At 38.5% G+C, this 16,031-nt stretch overlaps 1 long non-coding RNA gene across 3 annotated transcripts in view; it reads right to left on the bottom strand.

Annotated features, from left to right (window-relative positions):
• The window catches only part of LOC123328043, a 165,566-nt gene that overhangs the window by 117,436 nt on the left and 32,099 nt on the right, over positions 1-16,031 (bottom strand). For all 3 annotated transcript variants that reach the window (XR_006542773.2, XR_006542772.2, XR_006542774.2), the window contains exon 2: positions 7,380-7,517. This is a non-coding gene — a long non-coding RNA (uncharacterized LOC123328043). The remainder of the gene's footprint in view (positions 1-7,379; positions 7,518-16,031) is intronic.

Below are 16,031 nucleotides of genomic sequence, written 5' to 3'. Positions count from 1 at the left end.
CGAAGGATAATTGCTTTACAGAATTTTGTTGTTTTCTGTCAAACCTCAACATGAATGAGCCATAGGCATACATATATACCCTCCCTTTTGAACCTCCCTCACATCTGCCTCCCCATCCTACCCCTCTAGGTTGATACAGAGCCCCGTTTGAGTTTCCTGAGACATACAGCAAATTCCTGTTGGTTATCTATTTTACATATGGTAATGTAAGTTTCCATGTTACTCTTTCCACACATCTCACCCTTTCACCCCTCTCCCCATGTCCATAAGTCTATTCTCATTGTCTGTTTCTCCACTGCTGCCCTGTAAGTAAATTCTTCAGTACCATTTTTCTAGATTCTGTATATATGTGTTAGAATATGATATTTATCTTTCTCTTTCTGACTTACTTCACTCTGTATAAGAGGATCTAAGTTCATCAACCTCATCAGAACTCAAAGGCATTCCTTTTTATGGCTGAGTAATATTCCATTGTGTATATGTACCACAACTTCTTTATCCATTCATCTGTTGATGGACATCTAGCTTGCTTCCACTTTCTAGCTATTGTAAATAGTGCTGCACTGAACCATGGGATACATGTGTCTTTTTCAATTTTGGTTTTTTTAGGATATATGCCTTGGAATGGGATTGCTGGGTCATATGGTGGTTTTATTCCTAGTTTTTTAAGGAATCTCCATACCATCTACCATACCGGCTATGTCAATTTACATTCCCACCAACAATGCAGGAGTGTTCCCTTTTTTCTACACCCTCTCCAGAATTTATTGTTTGTAGACTTTTTGATGATGACCATTCTGACTGGTATGAGGTGATAACTCATGGTGGTTTTGATTTGCATTTCTCTAATAATGAGCCATACTGAGCATCATTTCATGTGTTTGTAGCCATCTGTATGTCTTCTTTGGAGAAATGTCTTTTTACCACTTTTTGATTGGGTTGTTTGGTTTTCTGGTATTGAGTTGTATGAGCTGCTTGTATATTTTGGAAATTAATCCTTTGTCAGTTGTTTCATTTGCTATTATTTTCTCCCATTCTGAGGATTGTCTTTTCACCTTGCTTATAGTTTCCTTTGCTGTGCAAAAGCTTTTAAGTTTAATCAGGTCTCACTTGTTTACTTTTGTTTCCATTACTCGAGGAGGTGGGTCATAGAGGATCTTGCTTTACGTCATCGAGTGTTCTGCCTATGTTTTCCTCTAAGAGTTTCATAGTTTCTGGTCTTACATTTAGGTCTTTAACCCATTTTGAATTTATCTTTGTATATGGTGTTAGGAATTTAGTGTTAGTGTTCTGGTGTTAGGTGTTAGTGTTCTGATTTCATTCTTTTATATGTAGCTGTCCAGTTTTCCCAGCACCATTTATTGAAGAGGCTGTCTCTGATGGGCAGATCATCTTGATCTACTCAAGGTTGGCCTATTTTAATCTGCTACTAGTTTTACAGTATACCTTTTTTGAAAATCTCAGTTGAGAAAAAGATCTATACTTGGAAAGTTATAAGAAACTGATTAAAGAAATTGAGCAGAAACAGATATAAAGATATAATGTGTTCATAGATTTCAAGAATTAATATTGCTAAAATGACCATACTACCCAAGACAATCTACAGATTCTATGTAACCCCTAACAAATTACCATTGGCATTTTTCACAGAACTTGAACCAAAATTTTAAATTTGAGTGGCAACACAAACAGCCAGAGAAAACTTCAGAAAGAAAAATGGAGCTTGAGTAATTAGGCTGCCAGTCTTCAGATCATGTTACAAAGCTGAAGGAATCAAAAAATTATGGTACTGGCACAGAAACAAATATAAATCAATGGAACAGGATAGAAATCCCATAAGTAAATCCATGTACTTATAATCAATTAATCTATAACAATGGAGGCATGAATATACAGTGGAGAAAAGACAATCTCTTCAATAAGTGGTGATATGAAAACTGGACAACTAGATGTAAAATAATGCAGTTAGAACATTTTCTAACACCATACATAGAAATAAACTCAAAATGGATTAAAAATGTAAAATGTAAGACCAGACACTATAAAACTCAGGAGAAAACATAGGCAGAATGCTTTTTGACATAAATTGCTGCATTATCTCTTTGAATCCATCTCCTAGAGTAATGGAAATAAACAAATGAGACCTAATTAAACTCAAAAGCTTTTGCACAGCAAAGGAAACCATAAAGAAAAGAAAAGACAACCTACAGAAGGAGAAAATATTTGGAAACCATATGACTGACAAGAAATTAATCTCCAAAATATTTAATTACAAACAGCTCATGCAGTTCAATATAAAAAAAAAAAACAAAAAACAAAAAACCAATCAAAAAATGGGTATAAGACCTAAGTAGACATTTCTCCAGAAGACATACAGTTGGTCAAATGGCACATGAAAAGATTCTCAACATTGCTAATTATTAGACAAATGCAAATCAAAACTACAATGAAATATCACCTCACTCTGGTCAGAATGGCCATCATCAAAAAATCTACAAACAATAAATGCTGGGGAGGATGTGGAGAAAAGAGAACTCTCTTGCATAGTTGATGGGAACCCTCTTGCACAGTCATTATGGAGAACAGCATGGAGATTTCATGAAAAAAAAAAAAAAAAACTAGGAATAAAACTTCTGTATGACCCAGAAATCCCACTACTGGGCACATAGCATGAGAAAACCATAATTCAAAAAGACACATGTATCATGAATGTGTTCAATGTTCATTACAACACTAGTTACAACAGCCAGGACATGAAAACCACCTAAATGTCCATCAACAGATGAATGGATAAAGAAGCTTTGGTACCTATCTATGATGGAATATTACTCAACCATAAAAAGGAATGCTTCTGAGTCAGTTCTGATGACGTAGATGAACCTAGAGACTTATACAGAGTAAGAAAGAGAAAAACAAATATCGTATATTAACACACATATATGGACTAGTAAAATGGTACTGATGAACTTATTTGCAGGGCAGCAATTGAGACACAGACATAGAGAACAGACTTTTGGACATGGCGGGGAAAGAGAGGGTGGAACAAATTGAAAGAGTAGCATTGAAACATATACATTATCCTATGTAAAATAGATAGCCAGTGGGAATTTGATGTATGATGCAGGGAGCTCAACCTGGTGCTCTGTGACAGCCTATAGGGGTGGGATAGAGTGGGAGGTAGGTTCAAGAGGGAGGAGACATATATACACCTATGGCTGATTCATGTTATTGTATAGCAGAAACCAATACAACATTGTAGAGCAATTATCTTCCAATTAAAAATAAATAAATCTTTAAAAAGTCTACAAATAATAAATGCTGGAGAGGGTGTGGAGGAAAAGGATTCTTCAGACATGGTTGGTGGGAATATAAATTGGTACAGCCAATATGGAAATTATGGATGTTCCTTAAGAAACTAAAGATACCATATCATCCTGCACTTCTGGGCGTATATCTGGAGAAAATAATGATTCAAAAAAGTACATGCAACCAAATGGCCATTGCAGCAGTATTTACAATAGCCAAGGCATGGAAGCAACCTAAGTGTCCATCGAAAGATGAATGGATAAAGATGATATGGTACATGTAAGAGCAATCCCACTACTGGGCATATACCCTGAGAAAACCATAATTCATAAAAACACATGTATGCTAATGTTCACTGCAGCACAATTTACAGTAGCCAGGACATTGAAACAACCTAAATGTCCATTGGCAGATTTATGGATAAAGAAGTTGTGGTAAATATATACAATGGGCTATTACTTAGGTATAAAAAGGAATGAATTTGAGTCAGTTGAACTGAGGTGGATATACCTGTTATACAGAATGAATTAAGTCAGAAAGAGAAAAACAAATATTGTATATTAACACATATGTATGGAACATAGAAAAACAGTACTGATGATAAACAGGGCAGGAATAGAGATGTACCATCTTATCTGTCTCCTGAGAAACTTGTATGTGGGTCAATAAGCAACACTCAGAATATCACATGGAACAACTGATGGTTCAAAACTGGGAAAGGAGTACAACAAGGCTGTATATTGTCACCCTATTTAACTTCCATGCAGAGTACATCATGTGAAATATTGGGCTGGATGAGTTTCAAGCTGGAATCAAGATTGCAGGGAGAAATATCAATAACCTCACATATGTAGATGATACCACTCTAATGGCAAAAAGCCAAGAGGAACTAAAGAGCCTCTTGATAAAGGTAAAAGAGGAGAGTAAAAAAAAGCTATCTTAAAACTCAATATTAAAAAAAAAACCAAGATCATGGCATCCAGTCCCATCACTTCATGGCAAATAGAAGGGGAAAAAGTTAAAGCAGTGACAGATTTCCTCTTCATGGGCTCCAAAATCACTGAAAATGGTGACTGCAGCCATGAAATTAGAAGACACCTGCTTCTTGGAAGGAAAGCTATGACAAACCCAGACAGCATATTCAAAAGCAGAGACATTACTTTGTGAACAAAGGTGCATATAGTCAAAGGTATGATTTTTCCAGTATTCGTGTACAGATGTGAGATTTGGACCATAAAGAAGGCTGAACACCAAAGAATTGATGCGTTTGAACTGTGGTGTTGGAGAAGACTCTTGAGAGTCCCTTAGACAGCAAGGAGAGAAAATCAGTCAATCCTAAAGGAAATCAACCCTGAATACTCACTGGAAGGACTCATGCTGAAGCTCCAATACTTTGGCCACTTGATGGGAAGAACCAGCTCATTGGAAAAGACCCCAATGGTGGGGAAGACTGAAGGCAAAAGGAGAAAAGAGTGGCAGAGGATGAGATGGTTGGATAGCATCACCAACTCAATGAACATGAACTTGGGCAAACTCTGGGAGAAAGTGAGGGACCGGGAGGCCTGGCATGCTGCAGTCCATGGGGTTGCAAAGAGCTGGACACGACTTAGCAATTGAACAACAACAACAGAGATGTAGACATGGAGAACAGACTTGTGGACACAGCAGGAGGAGAGGGTAGGATGAATTGAAAGAGCAGCAGTGAAACTTATGCATTATCATATGTAAAACGATAGCTAGTGGGAAGTTGCTGTACAACACAAGGAAATTGACCTGGTGCTCTGTGACAACCTAGGGAGGTGGGATGGGGTAGGAGGTGGGAGGGAGGTTCAAGAGGGAGGGGACATATGTATACTTACAGTTGATTCACATTCTTATATGGCAGAAACCAACACAACATTGTAAAGCAATTATCTTCCAATTAAAAATAAATTTTAAAAAGTACAAAAACTACAAAGATGTATTGCAGAACATAGAAAATACAACCAATATTTTATAATAGCTATAAATGGAATGTAACCTTTAAAAATTATGAATGGTGCAGTGGTTTAAGAATCTGCCTGCCAATACAGGAGACGCAGGAGACTCAGGTTTGATCACTGGGTTGGGAAGATCCCCTGGAGCGGGAAATGGCAATCCACTCCAGTATTCTTGCCTGGGAAACGCCATGGACTAGAGGAGCCTGGAGGGCTCCAGTTCATAGGGTCGCAAAGAGTCCAACACGACAGAACACCACCACCACCACGTTGTACACGTGAAACGTAGGTAATATTATATGTCAACTTACTGCAATAAAAAAGTTTGCTTAAAAAAAATGATGATGTGGCATGTGTACACACACACACAATGGAATACTACTCAGCCATAAAAATGGATGAAACTACATCATTTTCAGGAACTGGATGGACCTAGAGATCATACTAAGATATGTAAGCCAGAAAAAAAAAACAAATTATCATATGGTGTCATCTACACATGGAATCCAAAAAAAATATATACAAATCAACTCATTTACAAAACAGAAATAAAACCATAGACACAGAAAACAAACTTATGGTTACGAAAGGGGAAAAGTGGGGAGGGATAAATTTAGCAGTTTGGGACTAACATATAAATACTACTATATATAAAATACATAGCCAACAAGGACCTAGCTACTGCGTATCACAGGGAGCTATACTCAATATTTTGTAATAATCTATAAGGTAAAAGAATGTGAAAAAGTGTGTATATATATATAGGTATACACACACACACATATATCACTTTCCTGTACACCTGCAATACACTATAAATCACTATACTTCAATAAAAGTGAACAAACCAAAAGTAACATGTATATATACATGTTATATGTATATAAATATATACATATAACAGCTTATACAACTCAACAGCAAAAAATCAAACAATCCAATTTAAAATTGCACAGAATACTTGAATACACATTTCTCCAAAGAAAACCTACAGATAGTCAACAGGAACATGAAAAGATGCTCAACACTGTTAATCATCAGAAAAACACAAATCAAAACCTCAATGAGATTTCACCTCACACTTGTCAGAATGGCTATCATAGGCCTACAAAGTCTACAAATAACAAATGTTGGAAAGGATATGGAAAAAGGAAACTTTTGTACATGGTTGGTAGGAATGTAAATTGGTTCCACCACTGTGGAAAGCAGTATGAAATTGTCTCAAAAGCTAAAATACAGTAGTATTTTACGACCCAGCAATTCCACTCCTGAGTATACATAAAAAAATAAAAAATCCACCAATTCAAAAAGATAATGGACTCCAATGTTCATAGCAGCATGATTTACAATTTACAAAATATGGAAGCCACCTAAGTGTCCATCAGCATGTGAACGTATAAAGAATATATGGAATATATGTACAATAGGATACTACTTGGCCATTAAAAATTGAAATTTTGGCATTTGCAAAAACATGGATGGATTTGGATGGCATTATGCTAAGTGAAATATGTTAGTGAGAGAAACACAAATAGCATATGATATCACATATAAATCTTAAAACTAAAGCGAACTAATGAATATAAGAAAAAAGGAAACTCAAAGATAAAAACACCAGTAGTTACCAGTGGGAAGAGAGGTGGGGAGGGGCAGGATAGGGGTAGGGGATTTAGAGTTACAAACCATTATGTACAAAATAAGCTACAAGGATATAGCTTGTATATAGTTGTATATACTGTACAACACAGGGAATGTAGCCAATATTTTATAATAATTACCAGTGGAGTATAACCTTTGAAACTGTGAATCACTGTTACATAAACCTGAACCATTTATAATATTGTAAATCAAGCATTTCTCAATAAAAGAAAAAAAAAGTCAGTGGGAAATTTGGGATATTTCGTTGGTCTTTTCTACTCAGAAGGTTCTGAACTCCAACTTTTATATCCTTAGCACCAACTACTAAAATTTGTTTAGTATTTTAGCCTCTTGCCAACAGCTTTCTGCTTTGATTTTCAGTCTCCTAACATACACATATAGGTTAGAAGACATAAAAATGCACCAAAGCAAAAATTGAACGCAGAAAGTCAGACTCACCTTCCTTTGGTTCCCTTTTCTCCAGTACCTTGACTCAAGTCCTGGATGTTTTGTTGCTCTGGCCCAGTGAGACTACCACAGCACTAGGTCACCACTTTGTTCTGTTTCCATGGCCCATGATTTGAATTCAGAAATGCCCTGGGGGGAAAGAGTAGTGTAAAACATGAGACTCTCTTAATACATGCATCTGTTCTCTGAGATCTTGACCCCTCAAATTCTGGCCGCCTTAGCCACTCTCTTTTCTTTACAATCTATTGTCTAATGGTATTCTGTCCAACTTTTATCATCTGTCTGTCCTACATCTGTTCAGTCGTATCTGACTGACTCTTTGTGACCACATGGACTGTAGCCCACCAGACTACTCTTCCCATGGGATTATCCAAGCAAGTTATAATTGTTATAATCACCTGGAGGAGGAAATGACAACCCACTCCAGTATTTTTGCCTTTAAAATCCCATGGACAGAGGAGCCTGGTGGGCTACAGTCCACAGAGTCGCAAAGAGATGGACATGAATAAGTGACTGAGCACACACACACTACCATAGTTAGTGATGTAAATGTGTATACTCTCTGGAAGTACTAATTTAGAACTTTGGTATTTTGTTTAGAAAGTCCAGTTATTTCTGTAAAACCCTGGTCCTGATGTCTAGTCGGAGCTTGAACTAAACAGCAACATAAATGATTCCTAGGATTATTCTTTATCCAAACCTTACAAGTAAGTCTCTCCATTTAAACTTTTATCTTTGAATGGTTTTTGTCCTAACTGTATCTGAGGAATATGTACTTAATCCTTTCTACCACAGCCTTATTGTTCCTTTCAATTCAGTCGCTCAGTTGTATCTGAATCTTTGTAACCCCATGGAATGCAGCACGCCAGGCCTCCCTGTCCATCACCAACTCCCAGAGTTTATTCAAACTCATGTCCATTGAGTCGGTGATGCCATCCAACCATCTCATCCTCTGTGGTCCCTTTCTCGTCCCAGCTTCAATCTTTCCCAGCATCAGGGGCTTTTCAAATGAGTCAGTTCTTTGCATCAGGTGGCCAAAGTATTGGAGTTTCAGCATCAGTCCTTCCTATGAATATTCAGGATGATTTCCTTTAGGATGGACTGGCTGGATCTCCTTGCAGTCCAAGGGACTCTCAAGAGTCCTCCAACCCCACAGTTCAAAAGCATCCATTCTTCACCACTCAGCTTTCTTTATAGTCCAACTCTCACATCCATACATGACCACTGGAAAGACCATAGCTTTGACTAGATGGACCTTTGTTGGCAAAGTAATGTCTCTGCTTTTAAATAACCTGTCTAGGTTGGCCATAACTCTTCTAAGGAGTAAGCGTCTTTTAACTTTACGGTTGCAATCACCATCTGCAGTGATTTTGGAGCCTCCAAAAATAAAGTCTGTCACTGTTTCCAGTGTTTCTCCATCTACATGCCATGAACTGATGGGACCAGATGCCATGATCTTAGTTTTCTGAATGTTGAGTTCTAAGCCAACTTTTTCACTCTCCTCTTTCACTTTCATCAAGAGGCTCTTCAGTTCTTCACTTTCTGCCCTAAAGGTGGTGTCATCTGCATATCTGAGTTATTGATCTTTCTCCCAGCAATCTTGATTCTAGCTTGTGTTTCTTCCAGTCCAGCGTTTCTCATGATGTACTCTGCATATAAGTTAAATAAGCAGGGTGACAAAATACAGCCTTGATGTACTCCTTTCCCGATTTGGAATCAGTCTGTTGTTCCATGTCCAGTTCTAACTGTTGCTTCTTGACCTGCATACCAATTTCTCAAGAGGCAGGTCAGGTGGTCTGGTATTCCCATCTCTTTCAGAATTTTCCACAGTTTGTTGTCATCCACACAGTCAAAGACTTTGGTATAGTCAATAAAGCAGATGTTTTTCTAGAACTTTGTTGCTTTTTTGATGATCCAGCAGATGTTGGCAATTTGATCTCTGGTTCCTCTGCCTTTTCTAAATCTAGCTTGAACATCTGGAAGTTCAAGGTTCATGTACTGTTGGAGCCTGGCTTGGAGAATTTTGAGCATTACTTTACTAGCATGTGGGATGAGAGCAATTGTGCGGTAGTTTGAGCATTCTTTGGCATTGCCTTTCTTTGGGATTGGAATGAAAACTGAGCTTTCCCAGTCCTGTGGCCACTGCTAAGTTTTCCAAAACTACTGGCCTATGAAGTGCAGCACTTTCATAGCATCATATTTTAGGATTTGAAATAGCTCAACTGGAATTTCATCACCTCTACTAGCTTTGTTCATAAGGCTCACTTGACTTTGCATTCTGGCTCTAGGTGAGTGGTCACACCATCGTGATTATCTGGGTCATGAAGATCTTTTTTGTACAGTTTTTCTGTGTATTCTTGCCACCTCCTCTTAATATCTTCTGCTTCTGTTAGGTCCATACAATTTAGGTCCTTTATTGTGCCCATCTTTACATGAAATGTTCCCTTGGTATCTCTAAATTTCTTGGAAGAGATCTCTAGACTTTCCCATTTTGTTGTTTTCACCTATTTCTTTGCATGGATCACTGAGGAAGGCTTTCTTATCTCTCCTTGCTATTCTTTGGAACTCTGCATTCAAATGGGTATATCTTTCCTTTCCCCTTTGCTTTTTGCTTCCCTTCTTTTCACAGCTATTTGTAAGGCCTCCTCAGACAGCCATTTTTCCTTTTTGCATTTCTTTTTCTTGGGGATGGTCTTGATCCCTGCCTCCTGTACAATGTCACGATCTTCTGTCCATAGTTCGTCAGGCATTCTGTCTATGAGATCTAATCCCTTGAATCTATTTCTCACTTCCACTGTATAATACTAAAGGGTTTGATTTAGGTCATACCTGAATGGTATAGTGGTTTTCCCTACTTTTTTCAATTTAAGTCTGAATTTGGCAATAACGAGTTCATGATCTGAGCCACAGTCATCTCCCAGTCTTGTTTTTGCTGACTGTATAGAGCTTCTCCATCCTTGGCTGTAGAGAATATAACCAATCTGATTTCGGTATTGACCATCTGGTGATTTTCATGTGTAGAGTCTTCTCTTGTGTTGTTGGAAGAGGGTGTTTGCTATTACCATTGTGTTTTCTTGGCAAAACTATTAGCCTTTGCCCTGCTTCATTCTGTACTCCAAGGCCAAATTTGCTGTTACTCCAGGTGTTTCTTGACTTCCTACTTTTGCATTCCAGTCTCCTATAATGAAAAGGACATCTTTTTTGGCTGTTAGTTCCAAAAGGTCTTGTAGGTCTTCATAGAACCATTCAACTTCAGGATCTTCAGCATTACTGTTTGGGGCATAGACTTGGATTACTGTGATAGTGTATGGTTTGCCATAGAAATGAACAGAGATCATTCTGTTATTTTTGAGATTGTACCCAAGTACTGCATTTTGATCTCTTGTTTACTATGGCAGCTACTCCATTTCTTCTAAGGGATTCTTGCCCACTGTAGTAGATATAATGGTCACCTGAGTTAAATTCACCCCTTCCAGCCCTAAATGTTCACTGATTCCTAAAATGTTGATGTTCACTCTTGCCATCTCCTGTTTGATCACTCAGTTTACCTTGATTCATGGACCTAACATTCCAGGTTCCTGTGCAATATTGCTCTTTACAGCATTGGTTTTTACTTCCACCATGAGTTGCATCCACAACTGGGTGTTGTTTTTGCTTTGGCTCCCTCTCTTCATTCTTGCTGGAGTTATTTCTCCACTGATCTACCATAGCATTTAGGGCACCTTCCGACCTAGGGAGTTCATCTTTCAGTGTCCTATCATTTTGCCTTTTTACACTAATCATGGGGATCTCAAGGCAAGAATATTGAAGTGGTTTACCATTCCCTTCTCCAATGGACCATGTTTTGTCAGAACTCTCCATCATGACTGGTCCGTCTTGGGTGGCCCTACACAGCATGGCTCATAGTTTCACTGAGTTAGACAAGGCTGTGGTCCATGTAATCCAATTGATCAGTTTTCTGTGATTGTGGTTTGTGATTGTTCCTTTAAAGCTGCTTATGTATCCACCCTTATACATTTAAGAAAGTGTATGACCTTTACCCTTCTCATCCTTACTTTTTTTTACCTAGCTTTAGACAACTAGAGAACAACTAACCCAGCTGGCACAAAATAAACACAAAATGAGCATTGAAAGAAAGAATAACTGAATAAATAAAGTTACTTCATTATGTGAAAAAATACTTGAAATATTCTTTTATTGTTCTCTTTCATTGTTAACCTATCTCTTATTTTAATAAAAAGTCATCTAAAGTATACAGTAACTTGAAGCCACTCTCCCATGCTTTATATTTAATGAGATCCAAGGGACTGAATTTCACAAATTCTTAGTCCATATAAAGGCCCACAAATTCATTTATTTACTCTGAATCATTTATTTACTGGTCATTTAGGTAGTCATCCAGAAGTGATTTTTGACAAAAGTCTTATATACACTTAGCTAATCTTGACTGGTATAAACAGTTTTTGTCATGTGAATTTCTATTTGGGGATATGACATAGTTGGTGAGACATTGCTCGATTGTTCATTGCCTGGTCTCATTTTTTAAAAGTGCCTCTTAAATTTAGAAGTAGGAACTCACTGTGTTATGCACTGAATTTCTGCCAGAGCCTGCTCTTCCACGTTTCTAGATCTTTGACTAATTTTTTCCTATGCCTTGAATTTCATTCTCCCTTTTGCCTGTCTGATGAGCTGCTTCAGTGCTCAAAAACGCTGCCTCCTTTGTGAAGCTTTTCCTAATATCCCAACAATATTACATGCTTCTTCTGATTTCCCCCTTTTCAGGTTTTCATTATAGTAAATTATAGTTGACCCTTGGACAGTGTTGGAGTTAGGGGTGCCAACCCTGTGCATAGTCAAAAATTCACATACAACTTACAGTAGGCCAGGGTCAACTGTATTTATGTCTTTCTTTTTCACTAGACTCTCACAAGGTCCTGGAGCATACCTCACTCTTCTAACTTCAGTGCTCAACATAGGAACTGATACTTGCTAGATCCTCAGTACAGTTTTTTCTTAAAGGTAAAATCTACCCAATGCTAAACTCATCCTACATTTTAGAGTGTACAATTCAGTGTTTTTTAATTCAAAGTTGTATAGCCATTGACTTCTCTGGTGGCTCAGATGGTAAAAAGTCTGCCTGCAATGTGGAAGACCTGGGTTCTATCCCTGGGTGGGGAAGATCCCCTGGAGAAGGAAATGGCAACCCACTCCAGTATTCTTGCCTGGAAAATTCCATGGACAGAGGAGCCTGCTAGGCTACAGTCCATGGGGTCACAAAGGGTTGGACACGACTGAGCAAGTCGACTGAGTAAGTAATAGCCATTACTCACTGTATAATCTTATAAGATTTTATGAGCCCCAAAAGAGATCTCAACCCAACAGCAGTCACTCCAAATTTTACCCTCCCTCCAGCTCCTGCCAACCACTGATCTGTTTTGCATCTCTATGGGTTTTCCTTTTCTGGACATTTCAAATAAATGAAATCATACAATATGTGACTTTTTCGTCTGACTTCTTTTACTTGTCATAAAACTTTCAAGGTTCTACCATACTGTAGCATGAACCAGTATTTCATTGCTTTTATTGGTGAATAATAATCTTTGGTATGAATATAGCATACTATGTTTATATCGGAGAAGGCAATGGCACCCCACTCCAGTACACTTGCCTGGAAAATCCCATGGATGGAGGAGCCTGGTGGGCTGCAGTCCAGGGGGTCGCTAGGAGTCGGACACGACTGAGCGACTTCACTTTCACTTTTCACTTTCATGCATTGGAGAAGGAAATGGCAACCCACTCCATTGTTCTTGCCTGGAGAACCCCAGGGACGGGGGAGCCTGGTGTGCTGCCATCTCTGGGGTCACACAGAGTCAGACACGACTGAAGTGACTTAGCATAGCAGAGCATATGCTTATATAGTCATCAGTTGATTGGCATTTGGATTGTTTCCACTTTTTGACTATTATGAATAATGTCATTATGGATACTCATGTAAAGGTTTTTATATTCGTGTGCATGTGTGTGTGCTCAGTTGCTTCAGTCATGTCTGATGCCTTGTGACACTATGGAATGTAGCCCACCAGGCTCTTCTGTCCATGGGATTCTCCAGGCAGGAATACTGGAGTGGGTTGCCATGCCCTCCTCCAGACGATCCTCCTGACCCGGATTGGGGTATCAAACCCACGTTTCCTGCATTGCAGGCAGATTCTTTACCCACTGAGCCACCTGGGAAGCCCCTTTTATATGCATATATAGTTTCAATTCTCTTAGATACAAAGGAGTGAAATTTCTGGTAACTCTGTTTAACTTTTTGAGAAACTGCCAAACTGTTTTCCAAAGTTGCTGTACCATTTTACATTCCTACCCATAGTGTACTGTGGATTCCAATTTCTTAAGATCTTCTCCAGTACTTGCTACTGTCTGTCTTATTGATTATGGCAATCCTAATGGATATGAAGGGGGTCTTATTTTGATTTTGATTTGAATTTACCTAATGAATAATACATTGACCACCTCATGCGAAGAGTTGACTCATTGGAAAAGACTTTGATGCTGGGGGAGGGATTGGGGGCAAGAGGAGAAGGGGACGACAGAGGATGAGATGGCTGGATGGCATCACTGACTCGATGGACATGAGTCTGAGTGAACTCCAGGAGTTGGTGATGGACAGGGAGGCCTGGCATGCTGCGATTCATGGGGTCGCAAAAAGTCAGACACGACTGAGCGACTTATCTGATCTGATCTGAATGAATAATAATATTGAGCATCTTGTTATGTGCTTATTGGCCATTCATGTTTTCTTAGGAAAACTTATGATTCAAATCGTTTGCCCATATTTTGTTGTTTTTTTAGTGTTGAGAGCTCTTCCCAGGAGGTACAGTGGTAAAGAATCTACCTGCCAATGCAAGAGAGAGAAGAGATACAGATTTGATGCCTGGGTTGGGAAGATCCCCTAAAGTAGGAAATGGTAACCCGCTCCAGTATTCTTGCCTGAAAAATTGCATGGACAGAGGAGACTGGTGGACTACAGTCCATGGAGTCACAGAAAGTTGGACACCATGAACAAGTGCACACAAACACACATTGCACATGAGTTGCTTATATAGTGTGGATATTAGAACTTTATCAGAAATGCAATTTCTAAATAGTCTATTGTCTCCTCTAAATGTTACCTACTGCTTCAGGCAGCCATAGCTGCCTATGATTGTTTTTGACAGACACCCTTGGAAAAAGTTGTTTTCAGTGAGCAAGTTCTATGTCAGGACAATTAAAGATAGCCTTGAAGTGGTATCTTCTATGGCACCACTGAACAGGTCAAAACTTCTCCAGGAAGGTAACTTTGGAGGCGTTCCAATCCCATTCTGTCTTCTTCAGTTGCTGCCAAACTGTTGGTTTTCACCGTGATTGGTGGCTGTAGGATTTTAATGCTATCACAGAACTGGAGCAGCAGAGGGTTGGGGTGGACTAGGGAACATTAGATCACCACAAAGTTTGCTTTTATCATCAGGATTTGGCCATTTTTCTTGAATAATTGCTCCCCAGATTACTGTAAGCCTTTGATTAATTTTCAGAGTTCTAAAAAAAACTGATCTTGATTTTTTTTGGGGGGGGGCCAGTCTTTTTACACTTTTAAGGAGAAGAGGTTTCTTTGGAAGCCCTTCCTCTACCATTTTTTAACTGATATCCATATAAAATGTTTTCGAATAAGTGAATTAATAAATGAATTCCCTATATGCATGCTCACCGACATGTCTTCATACTCCCCAATTCAGCCAAGATATTCATGTTCTGAATTGACTAATCTGCTACAACCTGCAGACTCTAGATTAATTGAGCCTTGGAACTGACTGCTCTACCAAGAAGTGAGAGGGGATAGAAGTTGTTCTCAGTATTGAAGTGCTTCATACTGGTTGTCCACATTTTTGCTAAGTATGGAAGGGTGCCACTTGTTGCATTTCCTGTGATGTAATTATTTCCTGTTTTATTTCTAAGGGACTTCCCAGGTGGTGCAGTTGTAAAAAATCCACCTGCCAATGCAGGAGATGCTAGAGACACAGATTAGATTCCTGGGTCATGAAGATTCCCTGGAATAGGAAATGACTTTCAACCATGGTTTCTGATCTTGTATTTAGTATTATATATTTTCAGTTCTTTTGTTTTTGCCTTATTTGAGCAGCTATTTTGTCTTGAATTCAGACTCTGTGAAGCCCTTGCCTTATTACTGTATTTTTTGTATTTGTTATGTTTTCCCAAATATCTTAATGAATTTTGAAGTTGAATCATCATCTTGTTTTGGTCTTGCTGATCTTCCTTGGCCATCAGCCTTTCCATTTTTCTGATCCCGTCTTACTGCTACCCTTGCATTTTTGTCTTGGAGATGATGCTAAACCTTGTACCCCACTTCTTAGTGATCCTTTGCCACAAGTGACCCTGAAATGACACCCCCTTAGCAAAATGTAATATCTCCTAAGCGCTTAAGTCTTTTGGCCTAACACATGAAGAATTACATGACTAGCCTTTTTATACTAAATCTTTCTGGTCACTAGGATCCAACACACTGAATGAGTGAGTACCTTTTAAACATGTTATTTTTAAAGCAAATATTTGTTTATCAGACTATATTTGCTCATTTAAATGTATTCT

Source organism: Bubalus bubalis, chromosome 11 (genome assembly GCF_019923935.1).
Source record: "Bubalus bubalis isolate 160015118507 breed Murrah chromosome 11, NDDB_SH_1, whole genome shotgun sequence".
Taxonomy (NCBI): Eukaryota; Metazoa; Chordata; class Mammalia; order Artiodactyla; family Bovidae; genus Bubalus; species Bubalus bubalis.
Note: the sequence above shows the minus strand (reverse complement) of the source record. Positions and strands in the feature narration are given on the sequence as shown.